Source organism: Anastrepha obliqua, chromosome 1, assembly GCF_027943255.1.
Source record: "Anastrepha obliqua isolate idAnaObli1 chromosome 1, idAnaObli1_1.0, whole genome shotgun sequence".
Lineage (NCBI taxonomy): Eukaryota > Metazoa > Arthropoda > Insecta > Diptera > Tephritidae > Anastrepha > Anastrepha obliqua.
Genome location: NC_072892.1, coordinates 116,702,560 through 116,719,065, shown reverse-complemented (window position 1 = coordinate 116,719,065; position 16,506 = coordinate 116,702,560).

Genomic DNA, 16,506 nt, shown 5'->3' with positions numbered 1-16,506 from the left:
AAAGAGTAAGATTTAAAGAAGAAATGTGGCAACAATGAAAAATTTATACTGTTGTTCACCACTATGATATATATGCGTTTAAAATTATAATTTATACATTTGTATAATAAAATACAGCTACCAATACAACTACGTGACTACCATTCGGAATTCAGAGAGAACGTAGAACGAAATTCTCGATGGAATACCAAAATTAAGAAAAAGCTTTTTCTAACAGCGGTTGCCCCTCGGCAGGCAATGGCAACCTCCGAGTGTATTTCTGCCATGAAAAAGCTCCTCATAAAAATAAAAAAAATATCTTCCGTTCGGATTCGGCTTGAAACTGTTCATAGGTCGCTCCATTTGTGGAATAACATTAAGACGCACGTACAAATAGGAGGAGGAGCTCGGCCAAACCCCCAAAAATGGTGTACGCGCCAATATATATATATATATATTAGGCCGGGGAGGCCTAAAAATCGCCAATTGCTCTGTGAAAATCATATTCTAGGGATCAAAATAAGAAACTTTGCCGAAGGAACCATACCTCTAAAACGAATTCTGATGTCTCCCAATTTGGGTCGAACTTTTAGTGTCTTTTGTGGGGAGGAAAAAAATCGGCCATTGCTCTGTGAAAATCCTATTCTAGGGATCAAAATAAGAAACTTTGCTGAAGGAACCATACCTCTAAAACAAATTCTGATGTCCCTCAATTTGGGTCGAACTTTTTAGTTTCTTTTCTCATGTAAAGGCCAAAAATTGTGATATTTTGAAATGATTGTATGGGGAACCCCGCAGAGGAGAGGAGGAGGAGAGGAGGAGAGGGGTGTGCCACTGGCATGGGTGGATCGGCCGTCCAAAGTTAGTGGGGGTCGGTCATACATTTGGACTCGATTGGAGCACTCTAAATAGGTCAAAGTGGGATTTTTCGTTCGACCCAAATTGGGGGACATCAGAATTCGTTTTAGAGGTATGGTTCCTTCGGCAAAGTTTCTTATTTTGATCCCTAGAATACGATTTTCACAGAGCAATGAGCGATTTTTAAATCGACCCGCCCTAATATATCGCACCCTAAATACAAAAGAGTCACAACTCAAAATGTACTTCTGCTCAAATATGAACGAGACGTTATCAATAAAACGGTCCGCGGATGACATATGGCAAAAATAATTTTTTTGTTTTTTGGTAGGACTGTTATAAGCTTACATGGCAAATTTCAGCGTTATATGTCACATAGTTTGTTTTCTGTGCTACTGTAAACTAGTCAAGCTCGAGTGTGGAAAATTTTGAGTTGTGACCCTTTTGTATTTAGGGTGCGATATATATATGATAAAATAAAAAAAAAATGCTGAGTCTAACTGCATTAAAAAAATGAGAAATTGGATTGCTTCAGTGCATTTACTTTGCACTTAATCCTAGTTTATTTTAACAGAAATTAAGTTGATGACAAAAAACCATACATTCACTTCAAAACGGTGTTTATTTAATATTAATATTTATATTTTTGGGAGAATTTCTGGTTACAAGTATATTTTTTAAATGACCTGTATTTAATTCATTTATTTGCTTGGAACAATGTTTTATAAGAAAATTCTTCGAGTTGAGGGTACAAAATGTCATCTAAATTTCTCCAGAACACAATTAGACTGCTTCCATTATAAAAATGTATTTCGCTTTGTAAGATTATTATTTCTACTGGAATTTCAAAGTCACACAGAAGGCACTGCATATCTCCAAACGCAGTTGAAATTATTGAATATGTGTTTTTTTAATAATTTTATTCACATATCCAAGTATGTCTACTGTAACATAGGAAACCGCCCCATATGTTGCTTCATTTGCGTTGGAACAACGACTGATTTAAGAGGGAAAGAGTACGTATGTAGAGTGTACCGCTCGCACAAGTAATCTTTGCCGACCTCTGCCCTAAAGGTCGAACAACAAATCCTTGCACATTGATTTTCGAATGTGTTTCTACTCTTTTCTTTTCCCTTTCATTTTCTTGACTTTTTGAAGCACGCATGAAACACTAACCAAAGCGCTATCGAATTCAAACTACGACTGCAACTACACGGAAGTGTCCTATTTCGAGACCCACGTATGTCTGTGTTAGACAGCTCCCGAGTCAATAATGAATTTCTGGAGCTTACATAATTGTCACGCCTCATATACCTGATATCAAAGGCAAAAAGTTAACGCTTTTTAATAAAGCAAAATTTATGAAAAAATATGTAAAATATATTGTTAAGCCTTTGTTTTTCAACAGAAAACCAGCCATTCGTTCACTTTTTATCTCGCACAAAAGCACTTAATTTTGAGCAATATTTGATGTTTGTAATAACTCAAGCAATTAAGCCCATTTTTAGAAAGCAATCATCTCAGCTAAGCTGAGACCTTAAACAGTTATAAAATTATCATCCAACACTTTTACAAATTGCAGCTATTAATTGATAAACACTTATCAATAAATACTTGAGAAATTGAAAATTGCTTGTCTTGGCAACAACCACTTTCGATTGCCGCAAACGCTTCTTGCCCTTTTCGCTGGCGACTAAATAGATTTGTCAGCCACGTTGAATTGGTTTTGATATCGGTATAGCCAGACACATGCACACATACATACGAAGTGAAACAAGTGCATAAGTAAATGTATGAACACAAATGCAAACGCATACATACACACATACTACATACATACATACATATGTTAGTAGTTATGTACTAATCCGAAATTCTCAAATTGCAAACTAATTGAAGTTAAGTCGACCAAAAGTTATGAACTAAAACAGCAGAAAAACAAACAAACAAATAAACAAATAAATGTAGAAAGCGGAGAGCGCAGCAAGAACATACAACTAAAACCATGGAATTGTGAAACTCGTGCAGCAGCACAATTTTTCGCAGCCATTTTAGTTGGGAATAAAGCGATAACAGCAAAGCAAAAAACAAAAAACAAACTCAGCACAAAATACTGCTTGAAAGCCATTAAACTAATGTCGAAACACTCACACATTCAAGCAGCTCTGTACTAACATCATTACTAAAACCAATGAATGCTACAATCCACACTTTCGCACAGTAACAAATACATACCTATGTACAACAAATACATCCGAGTGCAGATTTGCTAAAATTGTGTACTCTCATAATACAAGTACACATACATATACATATGCATGAATGTGTTCATTGCCACTACGCTTGCTTCGACTAGCGGAATCCTTATGGACGACGCAAGCTAAAGTGGAGTCGATGAAAGTTGCAACTCCCTGAGTGGTCGTACGTCATTTAGCTGTATTCGTTTGCCAGTCATTGCCACCCATTTCATAAAGTTGTTGTTACTATCGGCCAGAAGCTTCTCTTTGCTTTTATCGTATGTATGCTTTTACAAGAGAAATACGTACATACATATCTACGTCTGTATCAATATTCTTATTTGACACTAATTTCGGCCTTCTTTGTGTTTTCACTTTTCCACTTTTATTGCAAAGCAATTTGCTGGAGAATCGTTTCATCTGTCAGTTGCTTTTAGCATCTATTGACCACTAAAACCGACGTTACTCACCATCCACACTCCAATCCAATCGTATGTTACCACTTCGCTTATATAGGGTGTTATTTTTTACAGCTTTAGAACTTAAAATTATATTAAAAAAATAGTTGGCATCTACACTTTTGCTAGGTGTTTAGCCGAGCTTCTCTTTCTATTTGTGGCGTGCGTCTTGTTGTTGTTCCACAAATGGAGCCTACAGTTTCAAGCCGATTCCGAATGGCAGAAATCTACTTCGAGGTTTTTCATTGCCTGCCGAGGGGTAGATATCTGGTAGATAATTTCACGGCATTTATTTTTTTTTACATATGACATCCGGCATATATCCGATGCGGCTACGAGTTACATGATCCATTCGATCAGTCCAGGTTTTGACTACTTTTTCCAATAAATCTGGCCGTACGGCATCAATATTGCAATAAATCGATTGATGAGCGCACCGTCTCTATTGTCGTCTAAGCTTAGCTGATTAATTTTCGGAAACAAAAATTTAGTCAACATGGCTGGATAGCGGTTGCCAATTACCGTAACGGCAGCACCTTCCTCAAATAGAAAGGAATAAGAGCCGATGATGGCGTCAGTGCCCTATAAACTTCGTGAACAAATTTTGGCAAGGCGCCTGTATTGGATAACCTTTTAAGAGAACATATTTTTTATATAAAGGGTGGTTAAGTTTCAAGGACCGGTGTTGATTTTGAATAAAATACAATTTTTTTAGGAAATTATTATGATTTATCTTTACTATGATAATACTGGTATGGCTCAATTACGTGTAGATCAAAATATCGGCCAAGTGGCCACCGCGGCCTCGGCGGTACACCTCCATCCGATGGTCCAAATTTTCGATGACGCTGAGGCATAATTGAGGTTCTATGCCGTTAATGTGCCGAATTATCTCATCCTTTAGCTCTTGAATTGATGCTGGCTTATCGACGTACACCTTTTCTTCAAAATAACCCCAAAGAAAGAAGTCCAACGGTGTCAAATCACATGATCTTGACGGCCAATTGACATCGCCGCGACGTGAGAGTATTCGGCCTTCAAATTTTTCGCGCAAAAGAGCCATTGTTTCGTTAGCTGTGTGACAAGTGGCACCGTCCTGTTGAAACCACATAACGTCCACATCCATATCTTCCAATTCGGGCCATACAAAGTTCGTTATCATCTTACGATAGCGAACACCATTCACAGTAACTGGCTAACCGGCCTCATTTTGGAAAAAATACGGCCCAATGATACCGCCGGCCCATAAACCGCACCAAACAGTCACTCTTTGTGGGTGCATTGGTTTTTCGGCAATCACTCTTGGATTATCATTCACCCAAATTGCCGCATTTGCCGAACCCACTGAGGTGAAAATGTGCCTCATCACTGAAGATGATTTTCTTCACGTGCGCGATATGCATTTTGATTTGAACGCCCGTTTTCATAATAACCCTGAATAACTTTAACGCGTTCCTCGACTATGTATCTTTCCATGGTTCAAATTGAGTTAGTCTGAAATTGAAAAATGTCAAATTGAAATGCAGAAAAAGACTTGACATTTAGGTGTGGTTCACATTCAATATCGGCTCTTGAAATTTAACCACCCTTTATAAACATATTAATCTCTTCTCGCACTCAGAGTGTTTTCCCAATTTTTTTCCTAGGTGTTGCCAGTTGTTAGGTGAACGCTAGTCTTCCCACAACTCGACTCTGTGCTTGAATATAAATATCTACAAGTAATATGTATATGTACATCTGTGTGCGAGAATGTATCCAGTCCAGTTTTTCGAATACCTACCACATTGCGAACGTTTTCTTATTTTCCCCAGGCATGTCAAGTTACTCAAAGTCCAGTTTGGAAGTAATAACTGTACACAATGCCCTAGAAAAGTTGCCAGACTACTTAAAATGAAATTCATCCTCACTTATAATTGCTGTGGTCTTCGTATGACTGTGTGGGAGGTTTTTAGGGATATTGACACATCAAATGATTTTTTAATAGCGTTCGTCTCTTGGCAGGGAATTGCAAATTTTAAGTCGTTCCATTTGCAGAATAAAATCAAGGCTCGCACCACAAAATTGCTGCAGATCTTCTAATATCTTATACTACTTTTATCAAAAAGTTTCGGGAATATATTTAGAAAATTCAAAGCACAAATTTACTCTCCAAAAGTGATTATCGCCTTCAAAGTACTCCCCATCTCTCGAAATATTTCTGGAACTCTCTTTTTGGTATAGCCGGTATACTTCCTTTCGGCTGTTGAAACTCCAAAGTGGTTCACCACAGCGTTTTTTTGATTCGGTCAAACTGAAAAAAGATGCGCGGAACCCTATTAGGTGATTTCGACGACTGTTGAGTAGCATTCGCTTCGTTCTTCGTCAAAAATTCACAATTAATGGTGGCATTGTGTGTGACGGTACGTTATCATGGTGCAAAATCCATGAGTTGTTTTCCCACCAAATCTTTCTTTTTTGGCGAAGTGCTTCTCATAAACATCTCATAAGGCCCAAATAATTAAGCGCTTACAATATTCGTAATAGTTTACGTGCTAAGTTGTGTAATGAAAACTTCAAAAATCAGTACATAATTCGAAAGATTTTTATGTAGATATTTAGATATTTAGACTTGTATAAGTTCCTGATGTTCCATTAAGGAGCAAGGGGCCGTAACAAGTTTTTTCAAAGCGGTTCTGTCATTTCCATGAGTTTTAGTTTCGTTCGAATTTAGCTGCATTTCGATTTTTAGCTGCCTTCTCCAGGTATGAGCTGGTCTTCCGCTACATCTGCTGCCTTGTGGGCTCCATGTAATGGTTCGTCTAGCGATTTTGTCGGCTGGTTTGCGTAGCGTATGTCCAATATAATTCCACTTAATGTTTACAATTTCTAGACTGATCAGTTGCTGATGAATCAGGTGCCACAGGTTGTCATTTGTTGTTGTACTGACCAGCAGATGTTGATGATTTGGCGTATGCGCTTATTGACTAACACTTGTACTTTCTGTATGCCTTTTGGTGCTGCATTCCATGTTTCGCATCCGTGAGAAGTGTTTCCAAGATTTTTAGTTTTGCACGGCGGGAAATGACGTGCGAGTTCCACACTGGGCTAAGGACGCTAAAAGCTTGACTACAGCTATGTTACTTAAAAGGCAGATGTCATCAGCGTAGCCTAAATTCTAGAGCCTTTCAATTTTTTACCTTTCAGAAAGGTTTTTATATGGAAGAAAATGCTCAAATTGTATGCAAGAAAATTTTCAAAAATCTACGCCAATTTTAAGCGACTTCAAACTTGCACTTTGTTATATTACAATCAAATAGGCTACAAAACTGCGTACCTGAAAAGTTTTTAAACATTCTGACTACAAAGTTCAACATTTTTACGACATTTTTAAAAATTTTTAAAGTTTTTGTAAATTTTGTGCAAAGTTGGGAACTTTTGTTTATAAGGTTTTTATTATACATTGAAACATATTTTGGTAAAAAATTAACGAAAAATATTTGCTATGGAAAATATAGCGAAAACGAGTATTGTATTATAAAAAAATTAACTAACTAAATTTTGTAAGTAAAAATATATATCCCAATGAAGTTTTTTGCACCTATTAGAATACTTAAAGGTAAACTAATTAAAAGTTAATGATTTCCACTTATTTCTATCATTGGCGTTGTGCCCCAATTGAGTGTAGGCTGCATCACCAGGATCCTTTTAATTTAGCCCTGCGCCTATACTCTTGTGTTCCACTCCAAGCCATCGTTGGCATTTCTTAGGCTAGTTTTCTGAGGATGTGTCAATCCATGCCCACTTCTTCTTTCAACGCCAATTGTAATTTGATTTCATATTCTAAGCTATTCAGCATTTGCTATCCAGGTTTACGGTCCACGGCGTATTATTGCGCGAAGGCATCGATTATAGTACAATCGTTTGTACTTTAGACACAATATCCGCTGATGTGGGCCAGGATTCACAACCATATAATAAGACCGATTTCATGTTAGAATTAAATATGCCCATTTTTGTTTTCTCCGTAAACTGCTTGGAATACCACATTTTTTTGAGTATCGCAATGGCTACTTTTGGTTTGTTTAATATGGCTGTTATATCAACAAAAGCGCCACCGTTGGCATTAATTTTGCTCCCAAGTTACGTGAACTCTTCAACTTCCTCAATCTGTGGGCCAGGAATGGTAATATTATTAGGCTGGTTAGCATTTATATTAATTGATTTCGTTTCATTAATATTTGCAAATCACCCAGTTTGGACTGCAGATGAGAGTGTTTACTTGAGAAAAGAACGATGTCGTCAGCTAAATCCAAATCGTTTAACAGTTACGATATTTCCTCGGGAATTTCCGTGATTTGCATTTTGTAAAATTGCGTCAATTACACTCAGGAACAGTGAAGAAGAAAGGAAGCATCCTTGTCTGACGCCCACATATACTTTGATTGGGTCTGAAAGCATTGCTGTGATTTTATCAGATTACAGAGTTTCTCGGGTATGCATTTTCCATCCAGTGTATTGAATATGCTTTCGTGCTTCATATAGTCGAATGCTTTGCAAAATCTGCAAATGTCATTTAGAAAAATTGTTGTATTTCACTAATTTACTCAATATCAATTCTAAGGGAAACAATATAATCAATGCATGAATGCGCGGCACGGAAACTAGCTTGTTCCTTCCGGAGTATTTTTTCAACCTTGTCTTGTGTGTGGTTAAGCAAGATTTTGCAGAAGACTTTCAATGTTGAGCTAAGTAGCATGATTCCTCTCCAGTTATGCCAATCAGTTGGCGATTATTGTTTTAGTATTGTATGTAACCCATCAGACGGTTTCCCAAACAGCTTCGAAAATTTATGAGCCTTAAACATTTCAACCATAGTACCATCAATGCCTGCAGCTTCATATTTCATAGATTCTATTCCAACTTTTATTTCTGTGCTGTCTGAGCAACGGCTATTGTTCTTATTTATGTGCTGTGTTCAAGTAACTGAGCCTGTATCTTCAAAAGTGTCTCCAGTGAGTTTGGGTGCGAGCTCAAAATTTGTTGAACCGAAACTTGATTATCATTGGATGGTTGTTGTACCGGCCACCGTAGCCAAATGGGTTGGTGCATGACTACCATTCGGTAGTCAACGGGTTCAAAACATGGGCATGAAACATCAAATTATAGGAACAAGTTTTTCTAATGGCAGTCGCCTCTCGGCAGGCAATGGCAAAACTCCGCGTGCATTGATGCTATGAAAAATTCATAAAAAGCCATCTGCTGAGGGGGCATAAAACTGTAGGTGTGGAAAACATCAAAATCATACTCTCAACAAAGTGGTTAACCACTAATTATATATGTAAATATAAATTCTATCTAAATACAAAAGGGAATTTTTATATTTTGCATTTTCGCTTAAATAGCTTGCAAGACTTTAAGAAATAATCTGTACCATCCATTTATAAAAATATCTGTTTTGGCCGAATGCATTTTGTAACCATTTTATGCAGTTTTTTCGATAAATAAAATAAACCCCACACATATGCATCTGTAAGTACGAGTACAACTACATCTACATGTATGTACGAGTATGTTCAGTGCACACCCTGCAGAGAAAACGTGAACTAATGTAGCATTTACCTTTTTTTGTTTTTTGTTTTTTTTTGTCGGGACAACTAGCAAGTGCAGTACAGACATTAATTAAGTCCATTATACTACACTTGGATTCCCTTTTAGTTTTCTTTAAATCTACCCGATCTCCGAAGAAATCTGAGTAGATCTCAAGTGCCAAAGACCTCAAACCTGATTCGAGCGAAGGCGGGGCAGACACACAGGAAGTGGTCCGCCGTCTCATCCTCCTCTTCACAAGCTGGGCAGAGTACACTGTCTGAGATGCCCAACCTTCCCATGTGCTTCGCCCACAGAAAGTGGCCCGTCATCAGTCCAACCAGCCGTCTGCACTCCCCTCTGCTTAATGACAGAAGGGTTTGCGACAGTCGATCGGACATGACAGGTAACATCACTTTAGTCCATCTGCAGCCTCTCGCTTGTGGATGGTAGTTACCCATTTGCTAACCGTGGCTGTGATGGCCGCAGAAGGAAGTGGCAAAACGGGATTTGGGCCAAAGAAGTTGGCCTTAGAGCCCACCTTAGCTAAGGAGTCAGAGGTTTCATTACCCGCGATAACCACGTGTCCCGGAGCCTATGTTAGCATCAGGCTATTATGTCTACCGACATAGTTCAGCCTGGATTTACAGGACTTGACTACCCCTGAGAGCTGTCTAAGGCCATAAGCGCAGCTTGGTTGTCGCTGTAGACACACATTGATCTGCCTCTCCATCGCTTTTCCACAACAAAGTTCATCGCTTCTTGAACTGCATACACCTCCGCTTGAAACACAGATGCATGCATTCCAAGAGCAAAGTGCAGTTTTGTCCCGCTGGATTCCACGTAGGAGCCATGCTCGGTCCTGGAGCCATCCGTAAAAATGCGAAAACAGTGTTTGCAGTCTTCCCACAACTGAGCCTCTGGTAGCACTACACTGTATCTTTTTTCATTCACGGGACATGGAGAGAATCGTTGGATCGACATACATGCCTTCTTTGTGTTCCAATGCCGGACAGGGGCCGTACCAGTTCCCATTGTGTCTCAGTCTGCAGATGGCCTTCAAGGCCAGGCCTCTCCTTGGATGAAAGCATCAAGTGGTGGTAAACCAATCAAAGCATCTAATGCCGGGCCTGAAATAATCGGAAAAGCTCCGGTGCAACAGATGGTCACAGTGCGTTGTAGTCTCGATAAGGTCCTCCTGACTCCCACTAGAGAGAGTCTACTCTTCCAGACCACTGATGCGTAGGTGATGATAGGTCTTATCATAGCCGTGTAGAACCATAGGACCTTGTTAGGAGAAAGACCCCACGTTTTCCCAAAGACACCTTTGCACTACCAGAAGGCCGTCAGTGCTTTGGATGTCTTTGTTTCAATGTGTGATTTCCATAGGAGCTTACTATCGAGGATTACTCCAAAATATTTAATTTCCTTGGATAGCTGGATTGTGACCCCTTTTACCTTAGGCAGAATGAGTCCATCAAGCTTCCTCCTTCTGGTGAAGAGGACAATACCAGTCTTGGCGGGATTTGCCGATAGCCCATTCGCACAACACCAAGTGTCAATCCGATCCAGAGTTTTCTGCACTTTCCTGTAGATGTTCATAAACGAAGGGCCTGTTACCAAACAAGCAACATCGTCCGCATATGCTTGTGCGTAGACTCCCGAATTGTTTAAGGTGGTGAGTAGAGGATCGATTACCATGCACCAGAGCAATGGAGACAGCACACCGCCTTGGGGGGCAGCCTCTATTAGACCCGGATGACACCAGCAGATCTTCTTCTGCTCGTACCGAAACGATTCTTTGGGCCAGCATCGCACGAATCCAATTTACTAGCACCCGGTCTACTCCGTGCCTACTAGCAGAGCTACACATACTATCAAAAGTGGCATTATCAAACGCCCCCTCTATTTCTTCAAAGACGAGACTGGCGCCATTGTAACTGTGAATAGCGAACGCTATCGCGTCATAATAAACGTTTATTTTATTCCAGAAATTGAAGCCCCTGATCTCTACAGCATTTGGTTCCAACAATACGGCGCTACTTACCTTACAGCCTGTGAAACAATGGATATACGGCGTCGTGAAATTGATCTCTCATTCCGAACTAGTGGATTGGCCACCAAAATCGTGTGTTATCACACCTTCGGACAATTATTTGTGGAGGTATGTAAGGCTTTGTGGATAAACCAGCTTCGATTGAGGCTTTGGAAGCCAACATAACTGAAGTTATTCACGAGATACCGGCCAAAGTCCTCCAGCGAATCATTCAAAATTAGTGTTTACGGTTGTCCGAATGACGGCGTAGTTGCAGCCAACATTTGAAAAGGATTATCTCACAAAAATAAATGTCGTGAATGATTGTACACAAAAAATAAAGATGACTCAATAAATTTGAATTGTCGTTCTCTTATTTCAATCTAAAATCCGAAACCTCTGATCGATTACCCTTTACAAAAGAACTGCACAATTGGAGTAATTATCATGAAAAAAGAAGTTAATTTCCTTTAACTAATTGTCAATCGGCTTTTTACTCTAAAAACACTTTCTTAGAGTTGCTGCCAATTTTTGCAAAATCAAACATTAACGTGACGTAATAAGAACCTCAGAAAATCGAACACTGCATAACAGTTTCTCTAAATTGCATTTTCTACTTACTTCGTTTTTTTAATTTTCATAATTGGACATAGATTCAGAGGCCGAACATTCGATTGAGTAAAAAACGGAAGGCATACAAAGTAGTAAATATTAAAGACAAACTATATAAGCATATGAACAATACTAAACCCAAATAAAATGCAAGCGCACTCGTTCGCAAGCAGTAAATTTTCTTACAGGGTATGTATGTTTGTATGAGTGAGTATGCAAACTTCGGACTGTGATGTTATTTATGGTGAATTGAGTGCTGACACTTCGGATAAATGCAAATACGAATTCTGTAAGACACACACACATGCACATACATATAAATGAGTTGGCGAATGCACGCACACATATTTTATATATTCTCGATATAGGCAACTGTGTGTATGCAGCTGCATATGGTAAATATGTATCTCAATCGTGCCACATTGCAGTAACATATCGAACTATGGCTTACAACATGATGGCCGATATAGAGAACATCGATGTAAATAACGTTAGCTTTGGTACTTGACAGCGTCAGCCCCACAGCGGATTGAAAAAGGGGAACTTCAAAGAACTTTGGCGAGAAGGGGGCAAGAAAATTTGCAAAACCAAATTGAATTGATTTGGTACAAAGATGTGAGCAGATTGTGTATGTATGTATGTACGTATGTACATTTGTAGCTGTAGGTGAGAGTAGGAAGCTTTTGCGCTTACAAAGCGAATACAATTCACAGCTCCAAAGTGGAAAATGTTATTTCCGACGACAAGTCAAAGAAGTGATAACAAACTGAGGGGTGAAAGGCGGAAGAGAAAACCTGCTGGAGGAAAGGTAAACAGCAAGCGGAATACGTAAATGCAGACAGTGCGGAACAGTGGGGCACTTAAAAATCAAAATGGGTAAAACATTTGAGAATAAAGAATAAACGCTGGTGGAAGCCTTCTAATATTGTATATAAATAAATCGTACCTAAATAAATGCTAATCTTTGAATACACAGGATGACAGGAAATTTTACCAAAATTGTTGTACAAAAAAAAAAAAAAAATTTCGACGTATTAAATCCAAATCCGTGGTCATGATGGCTCAGGTTTCTGAGGTACAATATTTTAATCCAAAAGTGCAAAAAGCCATATTCGAGGTTATGCAGCATCGCAATTTTCTTTTCTTTCTTTTTTTTTAAACATACACAACTTTTTAAAATATAAGTTTTTAACATTCGTATGCCGTTGAGTTTTCCCTAATACCTTTCTATGTATTTTTCTCAAGATATTCAGGCTGGTTCTGTACCTCATTTTCAAAGCGATTTCCTTGAAATTTCAGCATTGAAATTCACTCGGAAATGCATTAAAAAACCTGCCCGAATGAGTTTTAAAAATGCCTAACTCCATGAATGCTAAAGGCCATTAAGGGGTTTTTAATAAGAGGTCTTATTTTAATATTCAAAGAAACATAATATTTTTTAATATAAATGATCGGATGTTTATTTCATTATAAAGAGGAAGGTATGCCGTTAATAGTGGAAAGTAACATCAGGCAAATGACCACCACGACCACACTTACAGGAGAATATCCTTTTCATGAAATTTTCACGAATTTCATCTTTGAGGTCTTGAATCGACCCTAGGCTGTTGGCGTAGACCTTCTCTTTCACGTGGCCCCAAAGAAAAAAGTCACAAGGTGTTAAATCACAAGACCACAGTGGCCAATTGTGATCACCTGTTCGAGAGATAACACGGTCCGGAAACTTTTCCCGTAAAAGATCAATGGTTTCGTTGCTTGTGTGGCACGTAGCGCTGTCTTGTTGAAAATAAACGCTGCCCAGATCAATACCATCCAATTCCGACCATAAAAAATCGTTAATCATCTCTCAAAAGCGCAGTCCATCCACCTGTAACACCTGTTATTGGAAAACCCTTTACATTTTTTAGTATTGAAAAATTTATCAAGCCAGAACTAGCAGAGCTATTATGCCCTCGGGTATACTCTTATCTCTGCTGAAATATTTTCATTTCATTTTGGAGCCCAGGTCAGTGGAGTTCGAAAGGTTTAAGCTTGCCGACAGATAAGAAGCGAAGACGAAGATGAAGGCGGAGCTGAAGACGAAAAACAGTGCATTAGCAAACATATGAAAGTGATCACAGTGCAAACGAAGATGAAGATGAGGACGTTGAGCGAGCGCTCAGCATGAAACTCTGCGGTACTGATAAAGACGATTCACTCGCTGTAGTGAATTATTTCAGTTCATTTAATTGCTTGGAACTGTGAAGTAAAAGCGAATTACTTTTAAAAACTTATTTCTCACATTGTAATGAATTAAAACAAACTGTCTTGGATGCTGCGAATGGGTTTCCATCCATTTTCAAATTGGTCCCCGGACGTCCCTTTAGAAAAAGAGTTACTTTTCTTAAAGTTTAGATTGTGCTTCTATGTGGTTTAAGGTGTTACACCTCTTCCCTTTCGCCAACTACCTCAAAAGCAGTGATCAAATAAGTAAACGTTTCCAATTAGGACGTCTATCTTAAAATCACAAACAATTTTTCAGCGGCCATAATAGGAGTTTTATTGAAATTTGTCCATTGTTTTCAATAAATGGCTCAAGGGCAAAATGTAATCAAACTTAATAATTGAATTGAAAATTTTTGAATATTTGAAAAGTTTTTGTTCGTCTTGCCGTAGGTTAGGTTGGGTTAGACTTGGTTGATCCTCTAGATCGCATATACTTTGAACCATATTTGAATCATATTGATACCAAGTGTTAGCATGGAGAGTTTATTTTATGTTTTTTCTTTAATAAACAGTTCGGATAATTTAAGTAGGAGGATCTTTTTTAAATCGATAAAAAAATTAAATACTAGGAAGCTACCTGTAAGCTCAAGTCGTTGGCTATAATAAAGGGTGGTTAAATTTCAAGGGCCGATACTGAATGTGGACCACACCTATACGTCAAATGTTTTTGCGTTTTCATTTAACTTTTTCAATTTCGGACTAACGCAATTTGAACCATGGAAAGATACATAGTCGAGCAACGCGTTAAAGTTGTTCAGGGTTATTATGAAAACGGGCGTTCAAATCCAAATGCATATCGCGCACGTGAAGAAAACCATCTTCAGTGATGAGGCACATTTTCACCTCAGTGGATTCGTCAATAAGCAGAATTGCCGAATTTGGGTGAATGATAATCCAAGAGTGATTGCCGAAAAACCAATGCACCCACAAAGAGCCGTATTTTTTCCAAAATGAGGCCGGTCAGGCAGTTACTGTGAATAGTGTTCACTATCGTGAGATGATAACGAACTTTTTATGGCCCCAATTGGAAGATATGGATGTGGACGTTATGTGGTTTCAACAGGATGGTGCCACTTGTCACCCAGCTAACGAAACAATGGCTCTTTTGCGCGAAAAATTTGAAGGCCGAATACTCTCACGTCGGGGCGATGTCAATTGGCCGCGAAGATCATGTGATTTGACACCGTTGGACTTCTTTCTTTGGGGTTATTTAAAAGAAAAGGTGTAAGACGATAAGCCAGCAACAATTCAAGAACTAAAGGATGAGATAATTCGACACATTAACGGCATGGAACCTCAATTATGCCTCAGCGCCATCGAAAATTTGGACCATCGAGGCCGCGGCCGTCATGTGGCCGATATTTTGATCTACACGTAATTGAGCCATACCAGTATTATCATAATAAAGAGAAATGACAATAGTTTTCTAAAAAGTTGTATTTTATTCAAAATCAACATCGGCCCTTAAAACTTAACCACTCTTTATAAATATGTTAAGGGCCGGGGTGCCCAAAGGAAGGTTAAATTTTATATGCAGTAGCGGTCAAATAATAGCAGTCTGACATATTGCAGAGTTGGACCATTTATTTATTTTTTATAAAAATATAATTCGTATTGCTACAAAAACTACTTAACTTAGACTTTAAACTTTGTACAGTTTTAAGTAAAGTTTTCCTCAAACTCCTTAGTAAACATTTTTAAAAGCCTATGCAATTTTGATATAAAATTATGCAAGTTTAAATGCTGTTGGACACTTTCTGCCACATAAAAAAAAATCGAGCAGTCATTCACCTTAGCCCCATAGGTATAATGGATGACAATACCGAGAAAAGGTATTCTGGTTCAGTTTAACCGTCGGTTAAGTATTGCTGAAGATCGGACTATTAGTCAAACATAACTACTTCCCAGTTCTCTTTGATCTCCGATTAATACATATATACGTACAATGTTGTATAACAAATGGGGATATCTTCAGTTTTATGCCACTTCCGAGCGGCAGGTGGTTTTTTATGAGGAGCTTTTTCTCAGCGTAAATGCGTTCGGAGGTTTGCTATAGTTTTCCTTTTCTAGCACTTTAAATTTCATACCCATAATGGGTTGCGAACCCGGGCCCTACCGAATGGTTATCACGCACAAATTCATTCGTTTACGGCGGCCGTGAAATAGGAACTAAAGAGGGATTCGAATTGTGGAAGGACAAGAGATTGGTTCCCTACTAAGAGCTTCTAGTTAGGTTTACCATTCCTGTGTTAGAACAATCGCCTTATTCACTGGATTTTATGTCCTCTGATTTTTATAAATAAATAAAAAAAATTGTATACAGGCAATCAAAATAAAATGTTTTACATCATCAGTCTCCTTGCTTAAAGTCAAACCGCGCATATGAAAAATTTTGATAGCCCAATGGAGTGAAATTTATTTTTCAATATTTTATTAAATAAAAGTTCGTAATTATGGATTATTTTGACACTGATTATGGAATTGTTCGAAAGAATCT